At 47.1% G+C, this 17,532-nt stretch overlaps 1 protein-coding gene across 1 annotated transcript in view; it reads right to left on the bottom strand.

Annotated features, from left to right (window-relative positions):
- Positions 1 to 17,532, bottom strand: part of ROR2 (receptor tyrosine kinase like orphan receptor 2) — a 165,976-nt gene that overhangs the window by 36,475 nt on the left and 111,969 nt on the right. The gene's annotated exons all lie outside the window — the stretch shown is intronic.

Below are 17,532 nucleotides of genomic sequence, written 5' to 3'. Positions count from 1 at the left end.
AGGAGAGGGAACAAGAGAATGTAAAAGACAAACAACCAGGAGGATTGGTTACCAAAATGAGGGATTCTGAGCTCATTTGGATGGAAATTCTAGGTGCCAGAAACCTCCCCTATCCCTTTTTGACTCCTTCATGTAGCCCAGGCTGGCCTCAAACTCACCATGGAACCAAAGACCACCTTGAACTGATTCTCCTGCCCCTGCTTCCCAGCTAGGAGGAGTGGCATGTGTCACTGCAGCAGGCTCCAGGGATTAGAACTTTCTTAAGCAACTCGCCCCCCACATCCCCAGACCTAATGGGATGCTCTTACAGATAGAAATGACTGAAATGTGTTCTTCATAAGGACAGCTGAATACCATCTCTAATAGAACAGCCATCTACGCAGAGAGCATAGCATATGGCAGTTGGAATAGCCACCCAATGCACTGGAACACCAGAAACAAGTGTAGATTTCATTTGTCAGGATAGAACACATCTCTATTTATGGATAGGAAGGGGCTCAGTCTGGGGGAGGGGCGGGTGCACTACCAACCATGAAGCCACAGGAAGCTCTCACATGTCTATCTCCCAATTCCCAGGAGTCATCTACCCGATGACATTTTCTTTCAGCCTACCCAGGATCCAGACATCAACCAGGCGCTGCTGGCTGAAAGTAAGACATGATGAAGTTTGGGGTGACCTAAACCTTCTACTCAGACCTGGATTTAAAACATCAAAAGACTGACCAACATACTTGTCTAAAAACGGGGACCATGACACATGGTGTTTATGCAGTGATCCTCGAGGGCACTGTTGTAAGCTGAACAGGCCATGCCCAGAAATACTGTGAATCCAGTGTGACTGTACTTATCAGAGCTCCCCTTAAGTCACAGAAACAAGGAAGAAGGGTGGATGGCAGGTTCTGGTACGACAGAAATGGCAAGCCAGGATTTGGTAGAGACACAGTTCCAGTTGAGGGAGAAAGAAAATCGAAGTCAGCATGACCCTGAACATCTACATTACTGCACAGCAATCCAGATGGTAAAAAATGGCTCCTTTCACTCTATGGACACTGAGCACAATTCAAGATGGCCCCTCTGTGATGCTTAGAATGAGAAATGGCCCCCACAGGCTCAAAGTCTGAACACTTAGTCTCCAGCAGGTGGCACTGTTTAGAAAGGTCATGGAACCTTAGTGGGCAGCCTGGCTGAAGGAAGTATGTCACCCAGAGAGACAGACAGGTTTTGAGAGTTTATAGTGCGTTCCATTTCCAGTTTGCCTCACATGCTTTATGTTTGTGGCTAAAGAGGCGATTGCTTGGCTTCCTGCTCTAGCCGCCTATTGCCACACCCCGTCTCCCACCTCCTTGCCGTTATAGACCCTCCTTGAGCCAAAATAGTCTCACTCTTCCATATGGTGTGTTTGGCCATGGTGTTTTAGCACAGCGACAGGAAAAATAAAATAAAATAAAATAGTTATTAAAATATCACATTTTATAACTCAGTATCCAGTGGCTTCTGGTTAGTATGGGAGCCAAGAATTACCTAAATAGCCTCACTTCAGAGACTTCCTCAGCTGGACGATACTCAAACGTATGTGAATTTTGAATAAATGAACACTGTCTTCTGGTCAAGCAGCAATCTTCAGCAAGCTTCCGTTCAACGTGGCTTCTCCCACTGCACTTTGACCAACAGCATCGATGAGAGATTCTCAGATTCCTTTTCTCCTGCATCCAGCTCTCACTAAGAGCAGAGACTGCACCAGGCGAGAATTTTGCTAATGACGTTCAACCTATACCCTTGGACTTGGATCCTCAGGGCTGGGCTTGATTTTGTTTGTGCTTGTTTTCAGGGTGTTTTGTTATTCGGGGGGTTTCTCATCTAGGAACCTCTTCACCTGGTGACCTGAGTCAGCATGCTCTCTGTGATGTAATTAGAAGCTGCCTGGAAGGATTGCTCCCGCTTCAGAAATGACTCTGTTTAATTAGCAAAGGGTCTTTTAAAAACGTAATTTCCAAGATGTGAGAAAGGAATCAGTGCAAAGATGGGACTGCAGAGACCGCGTGACAACAAGCCTCTTGGAGAGCAAAGATAGGTCTTACTGGTGTGTGTGAAAATTCAGAAGGGGGAGAGAGCCACTGCCTAATCAACCTGTGACCTGTGACAAAGCAATCCTATTTCAACAACAAACATAACCGTCCAAGAATGTGCACAGTGCTGGCCATGCAAGAGTTAAGATCTAGAACGAGCAAGGCACAAAGTCTTGCGAAGGTGGGTGGCTAGGGACCTTATTTCCAGGAACACGTATGAAGTGTGACACCATGAGCTTTCACTGCTGGCTGGGAGCTCACGCAGCACCGGTGGGGAGCTGTCAGTATCTAACCAGTGAGGGTCTTAATGTTTGTAATGTTTTGCTTTCCTTATGTGTTGGGTAAATATTGGCCTCTGGTTCTATATTCCTTAAACGGATGCTTAACCCTGCCTTAGAAATATGATCTGAAGCTCTGCCATCTGAAGACAGAATAACCAGGGTCTCTTGTCGGCTTGACGTTGGCTTTGCTCCCACTAACATACGGAACTTCCAACAAGTCCACACACTAGCCCAAATCCCTTGCATTTCGCTTTTATAACGCTTTTTCTACCTTCTGCCTCTCACATCCATGAGCCCCCAACAAAAGCCTACTGTCAGGGGTCCAGCAAGTATTTGGCTGAAGGGAAAGAGGCCCCAAGAGCTGCTGAATTGGGGCCTTTCATGAACTTTCTCTCTTCTTGACACTATGGTTTCTGGCAGTTAGAAGCAAGGGGACTGGTCAGATGTGTGTCACTAAATACCCAGGGAAGGTGTGACTCCACCCTTCATGGGGACATAGGCTCTGGGGCCTGCTTTCTGTGCCCTGGCTTTCTACTCCTGCATCAGCAGCAAAAGGCAGATGTAGGCAGAACCACTGCCCACTCGTGTTTTCTCACTGGGTTTTCACTGGAAAAAAAAACTTTTGAAAATGAGAATTTCTGTGAACTTTGAATCTCTGGGAAATTTTAATTAAAGGAGAAGAAAGATATTTTTTTTAAGCCTGAAAATCAAGTAATTAAACTTGTCCTGTGGAAAGAACATTCCTTCATTGGCTTAATGGAGTCTTAAGGTTAAGGTGACAGGTGGACCCTTATACGAGCCAGTTGAAGGCATCAGGCTCTGCAAAGCTTTACTGGAAATCTGTGGCCTGCCTGGCAGATGGTACCTTTCTCCCCAGGTCAGGCTCTGTCAGGCTCAAGATTCTTTGACAACCACAGCCTGATTCTGAAAGCTCTCCAAGGCTAAACATCTGACATCATCAATGGTAGCATCATATATAATCATAATCATCGTCATCATCATCACCATCATCACCATCTCCATTGAGACAGAGTTCACTGTCTCACCTCAGCTGGCCTAGGTCTTGGTATGTAGACCAGTGGACCAGGATGGCCTCCAACTCACAGAAATCCACCTAACTGTGCCTCCCAAGTGCTCAGATTAAAAAAATGTTTCATCAGCATCAATGATTTTTAAAAAGTTGTTCCTGTAGAGGCTGGACAGATGGTGCACCAGCTACACGCATGAGATGTTGCTCTGGCAGGGTAACCAAGCATGGTCCTCTGCACCCAAGCAGAGTGGCTCACACTGTCTATAACTCCAGCTCCGGGGTGTGTAACGCCTCCTCCTGGCCTCTATGGGCAAGACGCATAATAGATAATTAAAGAGAAAATAATTGCTCTAGAGAGCTTCCTGTGTTATCTTCCGAGATGACACAGCGAAAGCCAAGTCCTGTGGCCTCTCCGGCCTTTTGTTTGTGGCTAAGGCAAGATGTTACTAAGTGACTCAGGCTAGCCTGGAACTCCCAACCCTCCTGTTTCTGCTGCCTGGATGCTGGAGTAACAAGCACTGTACCCCCATTACTGGCTAAGAAAAATGGTTTCTACTGTGCCTGCTCCAGTCCATTCTGTGGGTTACAGGGGTCTTTCTTCACCTTTTGTCTCATGACATCATCTCTCTGTTACCTAAGTATATCTCTGTGGCCCCCATGCCTCCCTTTTAAAGGACACCCTTGATAAAGGAGGGACCGCCCTGTGACCTCATTTGAGATCAGATGCAGAGAGCCTGTTCCTGAAATTAAGTCCAAGTTCAGAGATCCAGACACGAATATTTGGTGCTGACAAAATTCAGACTGTATTGTTGTTTATCCCCAATACATGACTGGGGCTGAGTTCGTGGATCCAGAAATGGCAGAACCAAGACAAGACCCAAAGGTTTTACTAGGACAATCAAGCTCTCTCTGTGCACCTCTGATCAAGAAAAGCAAGCCAAGAGGACAGCTCTCTGAACAGGGACCATGGGCACCTTATAGGGAAAGAATCCCCACTCCAAGTTAGATCAGGCAAACTAGGCACTCAACCACTACAGTCAAAGCTTGGTTGAGAGGCAGCGAGCGCCTGCTCAGCTTAAGACCTCTGCTTAGGGTGCTTAGTCTCTGGAACTGGCCCCAACCTGACCCTGACTCTCCAGTGAGGAGGGCTGTTGAGATTCTAATTCTGGCTTGTGTGTGTGAGCCTTGGTGCTCACTTAGGTCCTTATCTGGAAATGCCTGGGGGAAGAGAAACAGGTGTAATTCCTGCTCTGAGGGGCGGGGCAGGAATTTTCAATACCTGATCATTTTTATCCCCCTTTGGGGTGGTCCCAACTGTCCCGGAAGAAGTCTTTATAATAGTAATATTGGCTTCACGCAACTTAGATGAAAGACAGGCTTGGGTGGACGCAAAAGCCTCCACGTCCTGAGAAACAGAGCAGTCCTTGTAACTGTCTTATTGGCCGCCAGAACCTGTGAGGAGTGCAACACCCTCACCACACCTTTGAATGCTACCTTCTTACAGAAGGATGTGACTGCCAGAAAGCCCAGTCCCCACCAGCCAGCAGTTGGGGCAGGCGCAGACTCAAGCTCCCTTTCTGGTCATTCCCAGTAGCTGGGCATCGCCTCTTGCCCAGTTTTGTGCCCCTATGAATTCCTCCTTCCTCTCGACCAGCCTGACATTCCTCTTTCTCATAATATTTATACGACTGTCATTCCATGCTGAAGAACAGCATGTCAGGACCATGGGCACTTTGTGGAGCTCCGGCTGGCACAGTTGGCCTGGCCATGTTTGGTAATGGACCCGTTGGACACTCATACTGTGGGTGTGCCTCCGTGTATATACACGAAATCTTCACAGCCTTCTATACTGACCTGCCTGTTCTTTCTCTTCTTCCCTGGTCCTCCTCACAGAAAAGCAACCTTTCTCTAGCCTTGACCCTTGGATGACTCACTTTGACACTGAGATATCTTCAACCCCCAAAGTGAATTTTGCTGACAGATCTGCTCCCCCAAAAGGCCTCCTCTCCAAGCCTACTCCCCAGCAGCTCTTGTCTTTTGAGACCTGATCTCCACTCTGATCCCAGCTAAAGCTGTAGATGCTGAAGTTACCTCTGATCATTTATCCCTCAAATGTCCCAAATACACCACCCCGTATTATTTGCCACACCTCTCAAAAGCTTCTGAGGCTACCCCTTTACTTCAGAAACACCAGGTTCTCCTCAAGATTCACCAAAAACAGGCTCCAAAGAGGCCTCCCGACTGACCTAACCCCGCCCCAATCTGTTACCATGGAAACAGGCACTGGAGTGCTCCAGCTGAAGGTCTGAAGCCAGGGTGAGAAAGTCCCAGCACAGTGGTGCTGTGATTCACAGTCTCAGGGGGAGGAAGTCTCTTGAGAGAGTGTGAGAGGGTGTCCCTGGGAGAGCTGGCCTGGGTAGAGTCCTGAGGAAATTTCTTTCTTTATGAGGCGCCCGGGTTTTCGGTACATAGGCGACAGTGTCCACTATGCTAACACCTCATAACACACAACTGGAACCTAGGAACCTCTGGATATATAAATATACTATGTACAATGTATAACAAACTTTATAAAAACTCACCATACCACATCTTTGAGCAAGGTCCTCCCAGATGCTATTCAAACATCCTTGTTCCCCATCCTAACAACTATAGCTGCCTCCTGTTCCACTCCATTCCTTGATACTTTCTTCCAAAACGGATCACTTGTCAGGGTAGTCTCAAAATCACTAAGTAGTCAAGAATGCTAGCCTTCCTTCACCTCCCCAGCGCTGGAATTATGGGTGTCGACCACCACTGTGGTACTGGGGCCAGGTAAGCATTTTACCATCGAGCTACAGCACTAGCCCCTCCTTGACACCCTAGAAGTGGTGATTTACTGCTGAGCTCCCATACCCCCTTGGAGGCAGTAGGGGCTTTTGCGGGTTTGCTCATGCCTGGCTCACAACCTGGGGCACGGCTCCGCACTTGCTCCACACACTCCCTGGATGGATGAATGACTGGGTGAAAGAACACAGACTCGGTGCTTTGAAGGATTTTTTCATCTATATGAGAGTCAAAGCCAGAGTCCTGCTCATCTGTGTCCTGCCAACCAGGAATCTGTCTAGTTCCTGGTCCTTCTGAGGGACATGGAGAGAACCGTTGTCCACTGACTTCAACAACCTGGCACATTCTCAGCCTCATCTACACACTGACTGACTGACTGACTGAATGAATGAATGAATGAATGAGGCATTTTGTTTGTTTGTTTTTTAATTAAACCACGATCAACAATGAAGAACACCTGAGTCTTAGTAAGAGCAAGCTGATCAGAACTCATGCGTTACCATCCATACGGAAGCCCCAGGACTGGGGAAGCAAAGCTGCCGGAAAAAACTAAATGTGGCGAGAAAGGCCCACCAATACTGAAAACAAGAAAAAACCAAGAGCAAGAGAAACAACAAACTTTGAAGGGCACAAGGACTCCATACCAAACTGTGGCAAAGCAAAGTCCTCAGGTAAGCACAGTGGGCCAGGACGGAAGGGAGGAAGGAGTAAGGGGGAGTAAGGAGGGAAGCAGGGAGGGGGGAGGAACAGAGGGCAGGGGAGGATAAAGCCAATCGGAAGATAATATTTCTGGGTAAGCCAAGAGTTTGGGCAAAGAAAGGCTTTAGTTAAGCCATTGAGTGCATTCTGTTTGAAGGATACCTAAGAAGTCGCAGGGAATCATGCCAGGCCTTTCTTTCCAGATGGAGGCTGTGAGAAGGGAGGGAACTTTCCAAGGCCACTCTGAGCTGAAGGGACAGAATCTGAAACTTACCAGCAGAGACAGTGGCAAGCAGAGCGGACAAAAGGAAGAACTAGGGAGTCAGGTAAAGATTATCCAGTGAGAGAAAAAAGAAAAGGAAAAAATCAGAAGAATGAACAAAACTCCTCACAGCCTATGAGGAAGCCACCACACCAAAACACCAGGACACTGGAGCTGGGAGCCAGATGAGCCAGGGATGCCAGGCAGCTCCCACAGCCTAAGAGATCAGAAAGCTGAGGCTGGAGCATTGCTGTGAATGTCAGTGTGGCCAGGCCCATAGCAAAAACAAAAACAACAACTTTTTACAAGAGAAGCAATAAGCAAAAACTGATCACTTATGCACCCAGATCTCCACATTAAAGGAGCGCTGCACCAGGGCGAGCTAACTGTGAGTTCACAATTAACCTATCACAAATGGGATACTGAAAGACCAAGACAAACAATCACATCACAGGAGGGGCAGTGGCACCATTAGGAACTGGGCCTTCTTTAGAACCTACAAAGACAAAGCGCTGAACACGCTAGAGAACAGAGACTATCCGCCCAGAAGTCAACGTCAGGCAAACCGTTCTTCAGAAACGCAAAGGGCTGGACATTTCCAAACAAACAGAAAATGAGAAATACCTGTCTTTAGCAGACTGCCCTCTAAGAAAGATCAAAGACCCTTCTGAGATCAAAGACCCTGAATAGAGAAATAAAGAGCATCATTAAAAAGAACGGCGTGGTTGAGCTGCAGGGGGAGGGAGAGCCATTTTGCATTGGGAGTGTAGCCATGTAAAAGACTGCTCAGGGTTGGTGAATGCTTCTACACTGATGTGCAAATCAGCAGCACCAATTATATCCAAAGGGTTATAAAGAGCGAGATGGGGTGGGGAAGAAGGGAGGAAAGAAAAAGGAAGAAGAAGACAAGAAAGAGGGTAAAGAGGAGAAAGTCACAGAGGATTTAAAGAAAGATTGAAAATATATAAATATATGGAATCAGAAATTTTGTATACTAATTACATTTGACTAACACTAAATGCTCACTATAAATGATTATATATAAATACATCAGTCTGCAAAAAAGAAGTCTAATCTACTGCACTGATAATCGAATTAAATATAGGTGGTTTTAAGAAAGCAAATCAAAGCAAAGACTAGCAGAAGGAATGAATGGGTCCCCAAAGCATCATCCAGCCACAGCGTCGAAACACAAATAGGCTGGGACGGTACATCACAGGATGACCACCGTGAGAAAGCTAGAGTGGCCACCCAAGTGGCAGACAAGAATGAAGTGTAAGGGAGAAGGTTATTAACGTAAAAGAGAGGTATTTTATAGTAAGAGAGCCAATAACCTTGCAAAATTAGAGGGAGAATCCACAACAGATAATTCACCAATCAAAAAAAAAACAAAAAAAAAAACAATACGCATGTACAGTAACAGAGGGCAGGAGCAGATGAACACACTTGAGCATCACAAGTGATCACGGCTAACACCAAGGGAATGCTCCACCCCACGGCACGAACGCACACTCTTCTACAGCCCGCACGAAACACGCTTTCAACATGCTAGACTATAAGACGAGCTGCAGGAATATGAATGGAGTAAAAATTATGAGATAACTTCTCCCATCAAAGCGGAATGGCATGAAAACGTACAACCAAAGAAGACCTGGGAAATTGGTCAAGCATGCATAAGGGAAACAATGTATCTCTAAGTAATGGGAGGTGTGGGGAGGGGACAGGGTGAGGACACACAGGACACCTTGGGGAGCAGGTGAAGCAGAGCTTGGGGGTAACTTATAGCTGCACAGTTTTGTCTATATTTAATAAGATGGTTTCAAACTGATACACTTTATTTCTTAAGAATGATTTTATTTGACACAGTGACCCTCCTATGTAAAGAAGCTGCTGTTCCTCTCGGGTTTGTGGCATAAAGCTCATTAGTGTATAAGGTAGTGAATATGGGCAAACGTGGGCCATGAGCAATCAAGGTAAGAAGAGGTCCCTGGACCATGGCTTGTCCCCTTTGGCAGACATGCACAGCATTGGTACTGACCAACAGAGGGCTCTGTAAGAACTGAGCAGAACAGGGGACAAGGCCAGCTGCCACCAGGATAACCTCTATTAAGGGAGACATTTTCTTTTCTAAAAAGATTGCTTAATTTATTTATGTGCATTATGAGTATTTGCCTGTGTGTGTTTATGTGTGCCACGTGTATGCAGTTGCCTGCAGAGGCCAGAAGCAGGCGCCTGATCCTCAGAACTGGATGTGGATGCTGGGAACCGAACTTAGTCCTCTGCTGGAACAGCAATTACTCTTTAACAGTGGAGCTCTCTCTCTGTCTGCAGCCTAAGCATCCCCTTGTCAAACATACAAGACAAGCTTCTTGAATGTTTAAATAAGTAAGGCTGAGGGCTGGGGAGATGAGTCAGCGGTTAAAAGCACTGACTGTTCTTCCCAGAGGTTCTGAGTTCAAATCCCAGCAACCACATGGTGAATCACAACCATCTGTAATGGGATCTGGATGCCCTCTTCTGGTGTGTCTGAAGACAGCCACAGTGTACTCACACACATAAAATATATGAAGAAGAAGAGGAGGAGGAAGAGGAAGAGGAAGAAGAGGAAGAAGAAACGAAGGAGGATGAGGAAGAAGTGGACGGGGAGGAAAAGGAAAGAGGAGGAAGGTTGGGCATTTCATGTTGGACCTTGTCTTATGAGGTGACCTCTGCTTCTGGGAATAGTAAAGCATCAAGTATGTGACTTTAATATCAATTGCACAAAACGACAGGTTGCTATACTTAGACTCCCTGTCCCACTCATGCAGTGGGACACCTTGAGGGCAGTCTTTGGGCCCAGCTCCTTCCTTCCTCCATGCAGCATCTCACTTCTTCAGGAATTCTCAGGCCATGCCCGATTTCTTGCAACATGAACGACAATGGCTCTGTGACATCATATAAGCTCTTGCATTTTAAGTGGCAGCCCTGCAGGGTGAAAGTTGATGATATGACAGCGATCTAAGCCACTGCTGGCTTGTGGTGATTGTAAAAATGCATGTAGCTGCCAAGTAGGTGTGTTCATCCCTGAATGAATGTGTGTTGCCTCTCAACTTCTCCCTTTAAAGGAAAAGAATTCATCAACAAATCTCGCTTAGCAACCGAATTGCCAGCCGCTACTTACTTCCCATGGCAGGGGTGGGGCCCTTTCAGTGAAATGTTCTACCTAACACACTTGTAAACTCATAAATCATGGTCGCTCTATGCTTATTTTTCCTCGATGCTTTTTGTTCTCACAGCCAGAAGCACTAAACAAATCAGTCATGGCTCAGAATCATGGCTGGGTGAGACAGGCTCTGCAGGTGGACTTCCTCCTCGGTGGGCTTCCTGCTCGGTGCACCAAGCACTTTTGCTTTTATAGCCAAATGGTACCCAGAAGTTTGTCATTATTTTAAAAACATGTCTACCCAGAGGGGGCAGCCCCGGTGGAGACAGCACACTCTTGGAGATGCTCTCCCAGAGCACGACAAATGCAGAGGAGGATGCTTGCAGCCAACCATAGAACTGAAAACAGGGTCCCCAACGGAGGAGTTAGAGAAAGGATTGAAGGCGCTGAGGGAGTTAAAACTCTATAAGAACAATACCAACCAACCAGAGCTCCCAGGGACTAAACCACCATCCGAAGAGTACACATGGACAGACCCATGGCCCCAGCTGCATATGTAGCAGAGGATGGCTTTGTTGGGCATCAATGGGAGAAAAAACCCTTGGCCCTGCCAAGGCTCAATGCCCCAGTGTAGAAGAATGCCAGGGTGAGGAGGTGGGGAGGGGTGGGTGAAGACCCTCATAGAAGCAAGGGGAGAGGGGTTGGGATAGGGGATATGGAAGGAAAACCAGGAAAGGGAAAAACATTTGAAATGTAAATTTTTAAAAATCCAATACCAAAAAAAAAAAAAAAAAAAAAAGGCTTCATTTTGCAACTCAAAGCCCTGAGTAGCCATAAGCTGCTGGGCATGGGCAACAGGGTTGATACTGAGGGTGGGGCAGGAAGTCCAGTGGTTCCATTTCCTTGCCTTAGGCACCACCGTTCAATTTCCAAGCACTAAGATCTGTCCCACTAAAGCTAAGCTTGGACAGTGTGAACCTAAAGGAAGTCCTGTGCTTGTAGGAGGCCCAGTTTTATCTGGAGTCTGCCTGGTGGACCACGGGAACGGAGCGAGTTCTATTTGGTTTTCTCTCTCCTACTCCAGGTTCTCCTAGGGACTCTGCCTGCCCCAACACATGTGGTAATGGTTGCAACACTTTGTCCTTGGAGGAGAAGAGAGCATTGAATGCTTTAGGATGTGTTCCATACAGGTGTCCCAGTGTAGAGGGCAAAGCCAGGGATGCTCTGCTATGGTAGCTGGCTGAGCCTCATCATAGAAGCAACAAGATACAGTCTAATGAGCCACCCATCCTGATGCTGAGCCCCAAGATGCCCTGGGGCACTGGCTGGTTTTGTGCATCAACTTGACACAAGCTGGAGTTATCAATGAGAAAGGAGCCTCCCTTGAGGAAATGCTTCCATGAGATCCATCTGTAAGGCATTTTCTCAATTAGTGATCAAGGATGGGAGGGCCCATTGTGGGTGGAGCCATCCCTGGGCTGATTCTATAAGAAAGCAGGCTGAGCAAGTCAGGGGAAGCAATCCAGGAAGCAGCATCCCTCCATGGCCTCTGCATCAGCTCCTGCTTCCTGACCTGCTTGGGTTCCAGTCCTGACTTCCTTTGGTGATGAACAGCGATGTGGAAGTGTAAGCTGAATAAACCCTTTCCTCCCCAACTTGCTTCTTGGTCATGTTTTGTGCAGGACTAGAACCCCTGACTAAGACACCTGGTGTGTCAGAAAAGCCCAGTCAGATGTGCAAATCCTGCCTCTGCCTGCACCCCTCCAGCTCTGAGCAAAGGAGGGGTCTCTGGAAAGTTCAACACAAACAAGATTTCTCAACTCGCTCCACAGCACTTAGACCACATCACAGGCTTACTGCTTTCTCTTCACCTGACCTTCCTTTTCTAATTTACTTCTCCTTTCAACACAACTGCAAGACAAACCAGATACTATCAATGCCCTAAAGCCATGATGAGCTTTTTCTTGCAGGATTAGACCTGAAACCTCAGAGGACCACCTCCAGGTTACAGCCTAGAGGCCAGGCAGCCCAGGGTATGGGGTTTAAATTTGTACCGTGAATCGACTGCTGCTAAAGGAAAAGGTACTACAGGCAAGACAGATAGGTAAAGATTTTTATCCTTGTCTCCTGCCTCCCTCCTACCACGGGAGAGGAGGTGGTACATGCTGGGCTAATACTCTGCCACTGAGATACATTCCAGGTTTGTACTTAATTTTTGTTCCTGTTGTGAGACTTTTAAGTTTTAGTTGACCGTGTGTGTGCGAGGCTGCGGTAGTGCATGTGTGCGGCGGAGACCATGTGGTCAGAAGACAGCTTTCGGGATGGGTTCTCTCCTTCCACCGCCGTTTCCAGGATAGAACTCAGTCATAGGGCTGGCAGAGCAAATGCTTGTACTCACTAAACCATTAGGGAGAAGGCCTGTTCCCTCATCCCTCATGTTTTGTTTTGTGCTGTTTTGAGGGTTTTGGCTTTTTAAATATAATAATAATTATTATTGTTGTTGTTGTTGTTGTTGTTACTGTGGTGGTTTGAGTTGGTCAATGAGAAGCAGCATTATTATGAGGTGTGACCTTGTTGGAGAAAGTGTGTCACAGTGTAGGCAGGCTTTGAGAGCTCCTAGGTTCAAGCTACACACCCAATGTGGAAGAGACACCCCCCACACACACACTTCCTGGCTGTTTGTGGACCAAGATGTAGAACTCTCACCTTCTCTACCACCATGCCTGCCTGGGCACTGCCATGCTTCCTGCCTTGATGATAATGGACTGAAACTCTGAACCTGTAAGCCAGCCCCAATTAAATGTTGTCCCTTAAAAGAGTTGCCCTGATCATAATGTCTCAGCACAGCAGCAAAACACAAACTAAGATAATTTATCTATCTATCTATCATAAATCATTTATTTATTATTATTAATTTATCTATCAATCATCTATCATAAGTCATTTATTGTTATTAATTTATCTAGCTAGCTAGCTAGCTATCTGGTGTAGCTCTGGCTGGTCTGGAACTCATGTAAACCAGATGAACTTAAATCTGCAGCAATCTTCTTGCCTTGGCTTCCCAAGTGCTAGACTTACTGGCAGGGGCCGTTGAGCCCACCCTTTGTGCTTGCTTCTTTGGGTCACTGGGCTTCCCTGAGAACAGCAGGGTGCACACACCTAAATCCCTGGTATCCAGAAGGTTAGCTCACAGATGGCTCAGTTCACACTGCTCCAGTCTATGATGATGTCAAAACAGACAGAATGGGTAAGAACTATACTTCTTATTTTGAACTTGGACCTCTCTCCCCTTCCCTCCCTCCCTCCCTCTCTTCCTTTCCCTGTCTCTCTTTGCATGCTAACAAGCAGTCTGTCAAGGTGGGAACAACACAAGCCACAGCATCTTATCAGCTCCATGATCCTGAGGGAAATGGCTGACCCACAGCTAAGCTAGTGACATACAATATTCAGCCTGGCTCAGCCAGCGTGGTCTATAGGTTTGCTGCAGCTGATGCTGTTTTCAACATAGTGGGTTTATCAGGACCTAACACCTCCTGTATCTATGATGTCATTTCTGCAGCTAGCCTAGCTTGGCCAGAGGTGGGAAGAACATACTGGCTGGCTCAAGAGAGGCTCAGGGTGACAGAAATGTTATTTACGGAAATGGTTGACCTACAGGATGAAGAATGTGACTTGTTTGCAGCCTTCTCTTTGAGAGTTGTCTTGTGTAGCTGATTATACCAGATTGAAATTTTCCCTCCCAGGTTAAGGCACTTTAAGACTTGTAAAATTTACAAGTCTCAGGAAGTTCCTGAAATTGTAAGATTAGCAAGGCTATTATTACCCAAGCAAGGAGTAACTGCTGGGGTTGAGGAATGCCCCGCCCCTAACCCTGCCCATCTCAGCCTTAGTGATGCAGCTGCCCCTGACACACCCATGCTCCCCTGAGTGACCACAATAAATTCACTCTTCCACTAAGCTAGACTTGGGTAAGTAGGTTTATTGGTCACCCTCGAGTGCCCTATCTAGGGTAAATATACATTTGTTCAGCTCCCTAGGAAAAAGTCACATGGTAGTTGTTGAGTTCGGCAATAATGAAGACAAATGCATTGCAGAGTACTCAGGGAGCACGAGCAAATGACTCTCTGAGTTCGAAATCAACCTGGACTCCATCGCTAATTGTAGGCCAGCCAGGGCCATATGGTGAGACTCTGTCTCAAAAGGGGATATGGGGGTGCTAGAGAGATGGCTCGGTGGTGTTACAGTAAATATTATAAAGTGGTTATTTTTATTGGCCCCCACAGTCTCACTCCAAGTATGCTACTCCAGTGCAGAGTCGAGCACACACCACGCTGTCCCCACAACGCCCTCTCTCAGCTGTCTTTTAGTCTGGAACTCTTGCTACTGGTTCCCGAGAGGCCATCTGGCACTACAGGGATTTCTATCCTGGCGCTCTATGCCGCCTCTAAGAACGCAGGCGCTGTTCAGTCCACCACCCCGGCTGCTTCTGTCCCTGGTGGATATGACCACCCTGGCATGTTCCTTTCCTCCACAGCCCAGTAACTTGTCAAACAGTTTATATGTTAAATTCTCAATCTACAAACCCTCTACACAATAAGCTTACAACCAATGGACAAAGATATAAGCAGCCCATCAACATAAGATAAATAGACCCATAGAAACCCTTAGAAATAATAATAACAACCTCATCAAGCTAGAGATGCACCAAGAGAAACATACATATCAGCTTTCATGTTGCCTCCGGAATCTCTTCCTCCCTCAGTCTCTGCCTCCTGCCTCCTTCTTCCGCTCCTCCAGCCTCTCTTCCTGCCTACCTCTCCGCTGTCCAATCATGGATCACCTTAACATAAACCTACAAGGTGGTGAACTCATTTTCTTGAAGAGGGTCTGGGGTTCAGTTCCCAGCACCCACACAGCAGCTCATAGCCACTTGGCACCCCCAGTTCCAGGACATCCCATGCTTTCTTCTCTAGCTTCCTATAGGCACCAGGCATGGCACATAGGTAATGTGCGTGCTTACATGTAGGCAAAAAACATAAACATAAAATGAAGTTTGTTTTTTTTAAAGGCAAACCTAGAATAGGACCAGACAGACATCAACTGGGCCTATGTAAGGCAGAGAGAGAAGCAGGAGGGACCAGAAGCCCACAGTCCTTCAACAGCTGCTCCAACAGCTTCAACCCACCCCGCCTCAGTAAAGTTCACAGCTGCATTTCCAGAGACTCATTATTTATGCGCACGCAAGTGCCTGCAGGAGCACCAGCAAGCTCCAAGACAGCAAAGTTCCCATAACAGGCCCAGGCTCTGTTTAAAATATTTACCAAAACAGAAGCCAAGTCTAGCACCATGTAAAGCGGATGGGATGGGCGAAGGAGCCTGAAACTGCTTTCATCCCAGAGAATAAAGTCATGGAGACACAGGGCATAATGAGGGCAGGGGACCATGGGCCTCCTGCCGCTCTCCATGGCCATGGCAACCCCTTCAGAGGAAGGCTGGCTCCCCAGCCTCATCCCCAGCCTGAAGTTTTCCATCAACAATTCCTTTTTGCCTAGCAATGGGGACAGGTCGTGGCCATTCAGGGAACCTCTATCTGTCTCCTATATCCAGTAAAACAGGTTACCAGCTTGTCGTTTCTCCTTCGTGATAAATGATGCTGGAGACTACTGACTTGGTTTTTACCCATCCCTTTGAGTTTAATCGGCCCCTTCTCCATAACAGCATGCCTAGGACCAGACCAGTAATCTGTATGTTTGAGGTCGCCAACACTTGGCTCCCATAGACAAGGTTTGTTTGGCTCAAACTGCTCTGAGTCACTGTTTTCTTGTGGAGATTTGTATGCCTGCATAGAAATGGGGCATTAAAATAATCCCTAAAGTTAGTGGAACCGGGAGGCCCAGCCAGACATTCTAGGAAGCAGAGTGAGAAAGGTTCTTCCATCTAGGAAAAGTCTAGCTATATGGGTGCATCCCATAAGAAACAGAATACGTTTGGGGATTTGTGTGTAGCTGGGTTTCCCCTTTGAACAGTTCTCCTGACTGGATATTTCCAGAAAGAATCACCTGGATATGGACTTTGCAGGGCAGATTACAACACCTGGCAGGCTGGGCAATCACGGACTGGGGATAATCTTTCATGGTTATGAACTCAGGTCATCTCGTGGGATGTGTCATGAGTTGGATCTCCAGCACCCACAGAAAGCTCGGGTGTGAAGGGACCCTGCTTCCAATCCTATTACTGGAGACAGATCACATGGGGCTCATTGGCTGAACACCTAGATGACCTGCGAAGTCATCAATGAGAAACTCTAGTTCCAAAACACAAGGTAGGTGACACCCGAGGAAAGACAGCATGCACACACACACACTTAACAATACAACAATTAAAGCAGACTAGCACCTTACCTCAAGGGCAGGAGCACTGGATGCCTATCCCACCTGAGGGCTGGTGGGAACACTTCCATCCACAGAAAGTGACAGGTATAACAGGCCTCATGGAGGACAGTGATGGAACTCTCAGACTCGTGATGACACACACCCCAAGACCCATTAATTCCAATTCCAGTCCTAGGTTATTACACCAAATAATATCGGCTCACGACCCAGACTACAGATTTGTGAGCCTACAAATTCCATGTGTAATAAATGACCCAGTGTCAATGATGCAGAAGAAGGCCAAGGTAGAGCTAAGGAGATGTCTCCTCGGGTGAATGGCTTGTTTTGTTCTAGAAGCCCAGTGTACGTGCGTGCCTACCCTCCGTCACCATGTCAAGCGAGCCAGCATGTTTTCCGGGATGGTCTCTTCTCCGGTAAAAGCAGCTGAGATTCTATTTTGACTTTCTTGACTGAGGAAATCACCAGACACACTCATTCTTCAACCTTTGATATCAGGAAGGCTCCCCAGTGGCTCAGACGGGATCTGTTACTGTCTTCCTAGTAGAGGGGCTTGACACAGCACGGGGTCACATGGTGCCTGCCATCAGAGCTGGAGTCCAACTGAGGCTGGCAGGAGCAACTGCAAGAACTGGAGCAGTAGCCAGCTGCAGGTCAGCCAGCCAGCCCACGTGAGTACACCCCATGAGAAAACAAGTATCCCAGGCAGGTGGAGGGATCATCTTCTTGTTTGCCTCTTGCTCACTCGCTGCCTTAGGCTTTCTCTCTCTGCGTTCTTTTTCATAAGAACCTTATTCATGAGGCTCCATAGGCTTAGCCTCATGACTTTATCACTTT

The sequence above is a fragment of the Micromys minutus genome, assembly GCF_963924665.1.
Source record: "Micromys minutus genome assembly, chromosome: 1".
Lineage (NCBI taxonomy): Eukaryota > Metazoa > Chordata > Mammalia > Rodentia > Muridae > Micromys > Micromys minutus.
This window is presented reverse-complemented; position numbering and strand designations above follow the sequence as displayed.